Genomic DNA, 10,321 nt, shown 5'->3' on the forward strand with positions numbered 1-10,321 from the left:
GGAAAGAGAGGGGAGAGAGGAGGGGGGAGAGGGAGAAGAGGAGAGAGAGGGGAGGAGAGACGAGGGAGAGAGGAGAGGGAGAGAGGGGGAGAGAGGGGAGAGAGAGAGGGAGAGAGAGGGGAGAGAGAGGAACGAGAGAGAAGAGGGAGAGAGAGGGGAGAGAGAGAGGGGAGGAGGCGAGAGGGGGGAGAGAGAGGGGAGGAGGAGAGGGGGGAGAGGGGGGAGAGAGGGGGGAGAGGAGAGGGGAGGGAGAGAGGGGGGAGAGAGGGGGGCGGGAGAGGGGAGAGGAGGGCGGGGAAGAGAGGGGGGAGAGGGAGGGGGAGAGAGAGGGGGGAGAGAGGGGAGAGAGGGCGAGAGGGGGGAGAGAGAGGAGAGAGGGGAGAGAGGGGAGAGAGAGGGGAGAGAGAGGGGGGAGAGGGGGAGGGAGAGAGAGGGCGGAGAGAGGGAGAGAGAGGGGGGAGAGAGGGGAGAGAGGGAGAGAGGGGAGAGAGCGGGGAGAGAGAGGGGGGAGAGAGAGGGGGAGGGGAGGAGAGGGAGAGAGAGAGAGGGGGAGAGAGGGGGAGGAGGGGAGAGGAGGGGGGAGAGGGGGGAGAGAGGGGAGAGAGGGGGGAAGGAGGGAGGGGGAGAGAGGGGGAGAGGAGAACTCTGAATCATTTTTGATGTTTTCACTGATCATCTGCTGTGAGATCATTTTTCCGACTTTTTAATTAATTTTCATACTTTTAATCAACATAATAACTGGTAAACTTGGGAAAGGACTCATCTCTGAGAAACCAGGAGATCACCGACACACACACACACACACACCACACACAACACACACACACACACCACACACACACACACTTATAGATGAGCTCCTATCTAAATGGAATAGCTAGCCGGTCCTGATACCATGAAATTGTGTTTCCAAATATAACGCCATGTCTCTGGATTGTGTCCGTGTGTTGTGAAAGGAAAGATCTGAATGTCCACACGGGGGCACTGTGGTAACATGTGTGCGCACAGGCATGCACGCGCCCACACCTGCCCACATCTCTGCCCCCCGAACACACACACACACACACAACACACACACACACACACACACACACAGAGTGTCAGATTGAAAGCAAACAATTAGCCTGCTGATGATTTTGATCATAGGTGATTTTTGGCGTGGAGAGCTGGAGGAGACAGAGTGATACTGATGGAGGAGCAGCAGGAGCTAATAATGGACCGAGTCAGAGGAGAGCAAAAACAGCAACATGCTCTTGTGAGGGAGGGAGGCTCCTGAGCACAGGTGATCAATTCTTTATTACACAGTGAGCAGAAGGCCGGCTGTGGAAGGTAGCACAAGGAGGAGGCTGGAGAGGATCGTGAGGGCCAGAGTGGGAACGAGCGGAGAGGGAAGCAAAGCAGAGAATCGCTTCAACATTTCATCACGTCTCATCTGTTCTCATCTGATGAAGAACACTAAAACTGGAATCGGTCGGCTTGCTTCTCACTCCTCTCCTCTCTAAAATGTGACCCACAGCTGGAGTCCAGCTGCTCAGAGATCAGAGCTGTGGAGACTCCAGCTAGCAGCTAATCCTGCCTGGCCTGTGGTCCAGCACAGCATCAGGCCTGGATTTGTCCTCCTGTTGGAGGATGTAATCCTCATCTGTCATCGGAGCTCTGGGAACCCAGCTGCAACTGAGGCAAATGAGCAATGAAGACAATATCAACACACCTGGAGGAATGGACAGAGCTGTGCACGTGTGCTGTGGATCTCAGCATTTGCACACATGCACACATGCACACATGCACAAATGCACACATGCACACATGCTAACCCTGAGCAGCATTTTCCTCCTTTAACTCAAATAGAGACCCAGAACATGCATATTCCACTAACAGTAAACCATTTCACCATCTCTGGTGGCAGTGTTGTGCAACATGGCCACACCCACTCTCACCTACTTTTACCAGAGTATCTTTACTTTTACCAGAGTATCTTACTTTTACCAGAGTATCTTTACTGTTACCAGAGTATCTTTACTTTTACCAGAGTATCTTTACTGTACCAGAGTATCTTTACTTTTACCAGAGTATCTTTACTTTTACTGGAGTATCTTTACTTTTACCAGAGTATCTTTACGTGTTACCGGAGTATCTTACTGTTACCGGAGTATCTTTACTTTTACCGGAGTATCTTTACTGTTACCGGAGTATCTTTACTGTTACCGGAGTATCTTTACTGTTACCGGAGTTCTTTTACTGTTACTGGAGTATCTTTACTTTTACCAGAGTATCTTTACTGTTACCAGAGTATCCTTACTGTTACCAGAGTATCTTTACTGTTACTGGAGTATCTTTACTTTTACCAGAGTACTTTACTGTTACCAGAGTATCCTTACTGTTACCAGAGTATCTTTACTGTTACCAGAGTATCCTTTCCTGTGTTCTTTAGCTCGGAGCCCATCCAGATCTCCGTGGCTCCTGTGCCTGATGGCTCTTCAGATAGAGGAGGCCTTGCAGAGATGATCCAGTTACCAGTTCCCTCACACACACATCAACCCCAGGTGGGTCAGCCCCCCCACTACTATTATTACTCTATTACTACTGCGACTACTGTTATTACTTGTTGAGAGCCACATTCCTGCTGTCACACCTGTCAAAATAAATAAAAACTTAACAGTCCAAGTTTCTTCATTTCATCTCGATCCATTTAAATTCTTTTTTACTCGTGAGCTGGAAATGTCCTTGGATTCCATTTCAGAAATCTGGTCCCCCCGAACCCACCGAAATACACCAGGAGGGGCCGTTCAAGATGGAGGAGGCTGTCATGTGACTTCCCAGCTGGATCTGGGGCTAAAACCACCTCGGACCATGCACCAACGCCGGTCCCCTCGCTAACATTTAGTAGCGACCGCTGGAAGGTATTTGCTGGAATCCCAGGTTTTCCGTGCAGAGTACGTGCACTGGATCAAGTCTCTGAGGAAATCCCAAAGCACTGTTTGAATCGTTTTTAGGATTTTTAATCGATATTAGGAGCTGAAGGCTGCAGCAGCGAGCGGACGAGAGAATCCCACACGTTCCTCCAAAAACTTTGTCTTTTTGTGTCCCATTACGGATCGCTGCCGTCTCTCATGGGAGAAGAAGAGCAGAGTTCTCCTCGGCAGCATCGTCCCCCTTCAGAGCCCAACTGCTCACGGGAATCCAGGCACCATTTCACCCTTTTCCTCGTCTGTCCTTCCACCCTGTTCATCCGTCCTCTGGGGTCACCCCCCTCTTCCTCATCCTCCCTTCTTCACCAAAAAGAAAAGAACCTCGACCAAAAAGCCGAAGAGGAGGAAGAAGCCGACCCCGAAGAGGAAGCAGAAGCCGAGGCGGAAGAACCGCCGCCCGAAGCGCGGAGCCGCCGCGCCGTCCTAAGCTACCCCACCTCCTCAGCCCTCCTCTTCCGAACCCCCCACTGCTCCTCGGAAGGAGCCTCGCACTCTCCTCCTATTTTCATCCTCCTCACACCCCCTGACCCCACCCCCCCCCCCCCCCCCCCCCCCCCCGGACTTATCTGACAGGAATTTGAGTGTGATCAGAATCCCTCGTGAGCGTTCCTGCGTTCTTCCCCCAGTTTCACCGGTCCCCCCCCCCACACACTCTTGTACTCTCTCCTTTTCAACTCTCCCTCCTTTGGCTGAAACCCCCGCTCAGACATCCACCCACCAAGCAGTACTGGTAGCTAAAGGTGGTGGCGACGCTGGCGAGCAGATCGATGGAAACGGGAATAACAGGTTTATGTCTCTGCAGCATCATTATGCGCGCCCCCGCTCAGTAATACGCCTCACTTCTTCCCAGACATGCAGATGAATTTGGAGCTCCTTGGAAACGGCGCGGCCTCGTCAACATGTCAAAGTCACACAGACAAAGCGAGCTGTCGAGTGCGCTGGCAATGTTCTGTGTGGCGCGTGTGTCTGGGCAGCTCTCTGGCTCGGATCATTATGTGGAGGCTGAACACCAGATTGGCTTCACCTGCCTGTTCCGAGCATCAGATGTTCTCCTCGACTCTTTGAGGCAGAAACACGATGAACCGCTGCCGGCGCATGAGGGGCAGATTTATGTGGAGGTGCTGATTCTGCCCCTCACTCCATCCACCATCACGGCCATCGAGGCCCCGGCAACGCTCGCTTGATTTATTTATAAATATATATTTATATATTTATACGATGAGAAGTGATTGTGGCTGAAACGGCTTTTTTTCACCTCAATTACCAAACAGTGACCATTGCGTTCCAAACGCTGGCAGAACAAGTTCAGTCTCTCCGCAGTAGAAACGAAGGGATGTGTGACCTCGTTGGCCTCCTTAGCTAAGCGCCGTTGAGGAACCCGACTGGTTACTGGACACCGCCCTGCCTGGAAGCGTGGCGATCGTGGCGTGCTAGTGCTGGCAGCGGCCAACGCTGATGCTGCTGTGGAAACAGCATATGGTACTGGAAGCTAAAAAGATATTAATATTAATCTTAAAGATATTAATTTAAAGATAGATTGTTTGTGTTTAACAACAGCCTATTAATAATTCATTTAAATGAACTTCACGGTAACGTTAACGTTAGCATATGCTACGTACAGACATGATCCTAAAAACGAGGTCACATTCGCTCTAGAAATGTGCGATTCATAATAAAAGACTGAAAGAAATGCAACGTTCACACTGAATACGACAGTGAGCTTTTAGACTTTACTGATGCAACAAGTGTCCACCTTCACTGCGTAACAACAATCATTGTGTTGCCCCAGAGGCCACGTGCTCGTACTGTGCACGTGGCTGACACCAGGGCCGTAAACATCAGAGAAGAGTCTGTCACAGGTCACATGTTCACATGGATCCGTGAGGAACAGTCAGATTCAGAATCCCAACCGGACCAACCGGATGTTCATGGGATAAGATCCACACGTGCACTGGGAGGACATGATAGAAGGACCTGAGCTGGAATCAGAACCAGTGGGGTCTGTTCCAATCACAGAACTGGTCGTAGCAGGAACACGAGACAGGAGCTGCAGTTAATGAGAGGTCAGAAAAAGATGATGACATCAGCAAACTGTTGGTGCCGATGGTTCCGAGGCAGGTACGTCAGGTAGACTGCAGCCTCCTCCCCACCTACACACACCCTTGTCCTTTCTTTAGGTCGGCATAATGCATTACCTTTACCATCCCAACCATAATCCCGACCCTACGCTAACACCAAGTCTGTCCATAAAACTGGGTCCGAACCCTCAAACACTTCTTTGACCTGCCAAAATATCTTTGCTTCCCAAAAATGTCCTCACTTTGCTAGTGGAATGAGAATGCAAATTTCTGGCTACGCAGCAAAGATTCCTGGTTTCTCAGAGACGGTGAAAATGTTCACAACAGTGTCGGAGGTTACGGCACCAAATGTGACCCAAACGTGAGCTTGGACAGCTGCAGGGGAACCAGCCATCAGGGGTACTGGTTCACACACACACACACACACACCACACACACACACAACACACACACACACACACACACACACACACACACACACACACACAGGGTAAAGCCTTTGAATGTAAACCAGGGCAACATCCTTCTTAACTGCACCATTATTCCTAATCTCTGGAGTCTCAGGAGTCAACCCCCCCCCCCTCACAGGAGTCACCCCCCCCATCACAGGATACACCCCCCCCTCACAGGAGTCACCCCCCCCATCACAGGAGTCACCCCCCCCATCACAGGAGTCACCCCCCCCATCACAGGATACACCCCCCCCTCACAGGAGTCACCCCCCCCCATCACAGGAGTCACCCCCCCCATCACAGGATACACCCCCCCCTCACAGGAGTCACCCCCCCCCATCACAGGAGTCACCCCCCCCCCCCCCCCATCACAGGATTACCCCCTCCCCCATACGGATGATTCTGATTGTATCTTTGGCTGAATGTCAAAGCTTCAGATTTTAATAACTTCACTCTGGATGTTTTTTGGAACAGACTCGTTATCACAGCGAAGCTGATTAAAGTGCAGATTTAAGTGGACTCGACGTACAAAATGTGGCTGATTTACGTGTTTGAAAGGCGTCGACTAACAGATCAACAGTGGGTAACAGATCAGCAGTGGGTAACAGATCAGCAGTGGGTAACAGATCAGCAGTGGGTAACAGATCAGCAGTGGGTAACAGATCAACAGTGGGTAACAGATCAGCAGTGGGTAACAGATCAACAGTGGGTAACAGATCAGCAGTGGGTAACAGATCAGCAGTGGGTAACAGATCAACAGTGGGTAACAGATCAGCAGTGGGTAACAGATCAACAGTGGGTAACAGATCAGCAGTGGGTAACAGATCAACAGTGGGTAACAGATCAGCAGTGGGTAACAGATCAGCAGTGGGTAACAGATCAACAGTGGGTAACAGATCAACAGTGGGTAACAGATCAACAGTGGGTAACAGATCAACCCCCTGTGGAAGAAGACAGAAAAGGAAGAACAGAAAATGAGGCGATAAGCTTCTCTTTTGAAACGACCGGCTAATTAGGCGAATTACAAATGTGTGATAGAGCAACAGTCAACAAAATCCTCATGCGTCTCCGTACGTCTCTTCAGATTCGATTACAGCGAAGGACTGACTGGTTATCAGAACCCTGTGACATCACACCTGTGTGCAGGCCGCCATCACCCACCAGAACACCTGGATCCGCTCTGCTCCACGGAAACAACGGAAGGTGGCAGATTCACCCAAAGGGATTCAAAGTTTTCCTCCTTCCTGGCTGCTCCTCTGGGTCGATTTATACCGACGGATGAGTTGGACTGGATCAACACTGACCCAAACCTGAACATGACCCGTGTTAACTGACCGAACACTGACCCAAACCTGAACATGACCCGTGTTAACTGACCCAACACTGACCCAAACCTTAACATGACCCGTGTTAACTGACCCAACACTGACCCAAACCTTAACATGACCCATGTTAACTGACCCAACACTGACCCAACCTTAACATGACCCATGTTAACTGACCCAACACTGACCCAAACCTTAACATGACCCATGTTAACTGACCCAACACTGACCCAACACTGACCCAAACCTTAACATGACCCATGTTAACTGACCCAACACTGACCCAAACCTTAACATGACCCATGTTAACTGACCCAACACTGACCCAAACCTTAACATGACCCATGTTAACTGACCCAACACCGACCCAACACTGACCCAAACCTTAACATGACCCATGTTAACTGACCCAACACCGACCCAAACCTTAACATGACCCATGTTAACTGACCCAACACTGACCCAAACCTTAACATGACCCATGTTAACTGACCCAACACTGACCCAACACTGACCCAAACCTTAACATGACCCATGTTAACTGACCCAACACTGACCCAAACCTTAACATGACCCATGTTAACTGACCCAACACTGACCCAAACCTTAACATGATAGAAACATATGAATCACAGACTCAGGAGCTGTTTTACCAGCTCTAGTTGGTCTGTGGCTGGTTTTATGTGCTAACCTAACCAAACTAGCAGCCACAACCAATACATAGTGAATGAACTATTTTATATCTTTAAAACTTTAGCAACTTGACTATTTATACATAGTAATAAAGGGAAGTATCCTGTTTTACCTTTTAGGGCAACAGTACATTATCGATGCTAAACCTCTGCAGATAAACAAAAACCAGGTGAGAAAAGAGCCAAAAGCCGCCCTGAAGTCCCCGAACCCACAGGAATCCTTCGGCCCTCCGATGATTCCAGTGTTTTAACCCTCCGATGATTCCAGTGTTCTAACCCTCTGATGATTCCAGTGTTCTAACCCTCTGATGATTCCAGTGTTCTAACCCTCCGATGATTCCAATGTTCCACCTCTCTGATGATTCCAGTGTTCTAACCCTCTGATGATTCCAGTGTTCTAACCCTCTGATGATTCCAGTGTTCTAACCTCTGATGATTCCAGTGTTCTAACTCTGATGATTCCAGTGTTCTAACCCTATGATGATTCCAGTGTTCTAACCCTCTGATGATTCCAGTGTTCTAACCCTCTGATGATTCCAGTGTTCTAACCCTATGATGATTCCAGTGTTCTAACCTCTGATGATTCCAGTGTTCTAACCCTATGATGATTCCAGTGTTTTAACCCTCCGATGATTCCAGTGTTCTAACCCTCCGATGATTCCAGTGTTCTAACCCTCTGATGATTCCAGTGTTCCAACCCTCCGATGATTCCAGTGTTTTAACCCTCCGATGATTCCAGTGTTCTAACCCTCTGATGATTCCAGTGTTCTAACCCTCTGATGATTCCAGTGTTCTAACCCTATGATGATTCCAGTGTTTTAACCCTCCGATGATTCCAGTGTTCTAACCCTCTGATGATTCCAGTGTTCTAACCTCTGATGATTCCAGTGTTCTAACCCTCCGATGATTCCAGTGTTCTAACCCTCTGATGATTCCAGTGTTCTAACCCTCTGATGATTCCAGTGTTTTAACCCTCGGATGATTCCAGTGTTTTAAACCTCCGATGATTCCAGTGTTCTAACCCTCCGATGATTCCAGTGTTCTAACCCTCTGATGATTCCAGTGTTCTAACCCTCTGATGATTCCAGTGTTCTAACCCTATGATGATTCCAGTGTTCTAACCCTATGATGATTCCAGTGTTCTAACCCTCTGATGATTCCAGTGTTCTAACCCTCTGATGATTCCAGTGTTCTAACCCTATGATGATTCCAGTGTTCTAACCCTCTGATGATTCCAGTGTTCTAACCCTCTGATGATTCCAGTGTTCTAACCCTCCGATGATTCCAGTGTTTTAACCCTCCGATGATTCCAGTGTTCTAACCCTCTGATGATTCCAGTGTTCTAACCCTCCGATGATTCCAGTGTTCTAACCCTCCGATGATTCCAGTGTTCTAACCCTCCGATGATTCCAGTGTTCTAACCCTCCGATGATTCCAGTGTTTTAACCCTCCGATGATTCCAGTGTTCTAACCCTCCGATGATTCCAGTGTTCTAACCCTCTGATGATTCCAGTGTTCTAACCCTATGATGATTCCAGTGTTTTAACCCTCCGATGATTCCAGTGTTCTAACCCTCTGATGATTCCAGTGTTCTAACCTCCGATGATTCCAGTGTTCTACCCTCTGATGATTCCAGTGTTCTAACCCTCTGATGATTCCAGTGTTTTAATCCTCGGATGATTCCAGTGTTTTAACCCTCCGATGATTCCAGTGTTCTAACCCTCCGATGATTCCAGTGTTTTAACCCTCCGATGATTCCAGTGTTCTAACCCTCTGATGATTCCAGTGTTCTAACCCTATGATGATTCCAGTGTTCTAACCCTCTGATGATTCCAGTGTTCTAACCCTATGATGATTCCAGTGTTCTAACCCTCTGATGATTCCAGTGTTCTAACCCTCTGATGATTCCAGTGTTCTAACCCTATGATGATTCCAGTGTTCTAACCCTCTGATGATTCCAGTGTTCTAACCCTATGATGATTCCAGTGTTTTAACCTCCGATGATTCCAGTGTTCTAACCCTCCGATGATTCCAGTGTTCTAACCCTCTGATGATTCCAGTGTTCTAACCCTCCGATGATTCCAGTGTTTTAACCCTCCGATGATTCCAGTGTTCTAACCCTCTGATGATTCCAGTGTTCTAACCCTCTGATGATTCCAGTGTTCTAACCCTATGATGATTCCAGTGTTTTAACCCTCCGATGATTCCAGTGTTCTAACCCTCTGATGATTCCAGTGTTCTAACCCTCCGATGATTCCAGTGTTCTAACCCTCCGATGATTCCAGTGTTCTAACCCTCTGATGATTCCAGTGTTCTAACCCTCCGATGATTCCAGTGTTCTAACCCTCCGATGATTCCAGTGTTCTAACCCTATGATGATTCAGTGTTCTAACCCTCCGATGATTCCAGTGTTCTAACCCTCCGATGATTCCAGTGTTCTAACCCTCTGATGATTCCAGTGTTCTAACCCTCTGATGATTCCAATGTTCCACCTCTCTGATGATTCCAGTGTTCTAACCCTCTGATGATTCCAGTGTTCTAACCCTATGATGATTCCAGTGTTCTAACCCTCTGATGATTCCAGTGTTCTAACCCTATGATGATTCCAGTGTTTTAACCCTCCGATGATTCCAGTGTTCTAACCCTCCGATGATTCCAGTGTTCTAACCCTCTGATGATTCCAGTGTTCTAACCCTCCGATGATTCCAGTGTTCTAACCCTCTGATGATTCCAGTGTTCTAACCCTCCGATGATTCCAGCGTTCTAACCCTCTGATAATTCCAGTGTTCTAACCCTCTGATGATT

The sequence above is a fragment of the Takifugu flavidus genome, chromosome 2, assembly GCF_003711565.1.
Source record: "Takifugu flavidus isolate HTHZ2018 chromosome 2, ASM371156v2, whole genome shotgun sequence".
Taxonomy (NCBI): domain Eukaryota; kingdom Metazoa; phylum Chordata; class Actinopteri; order Tetraodontiformes; family Tetraodontidae; genus Takifugu; species Takifugu flavidus.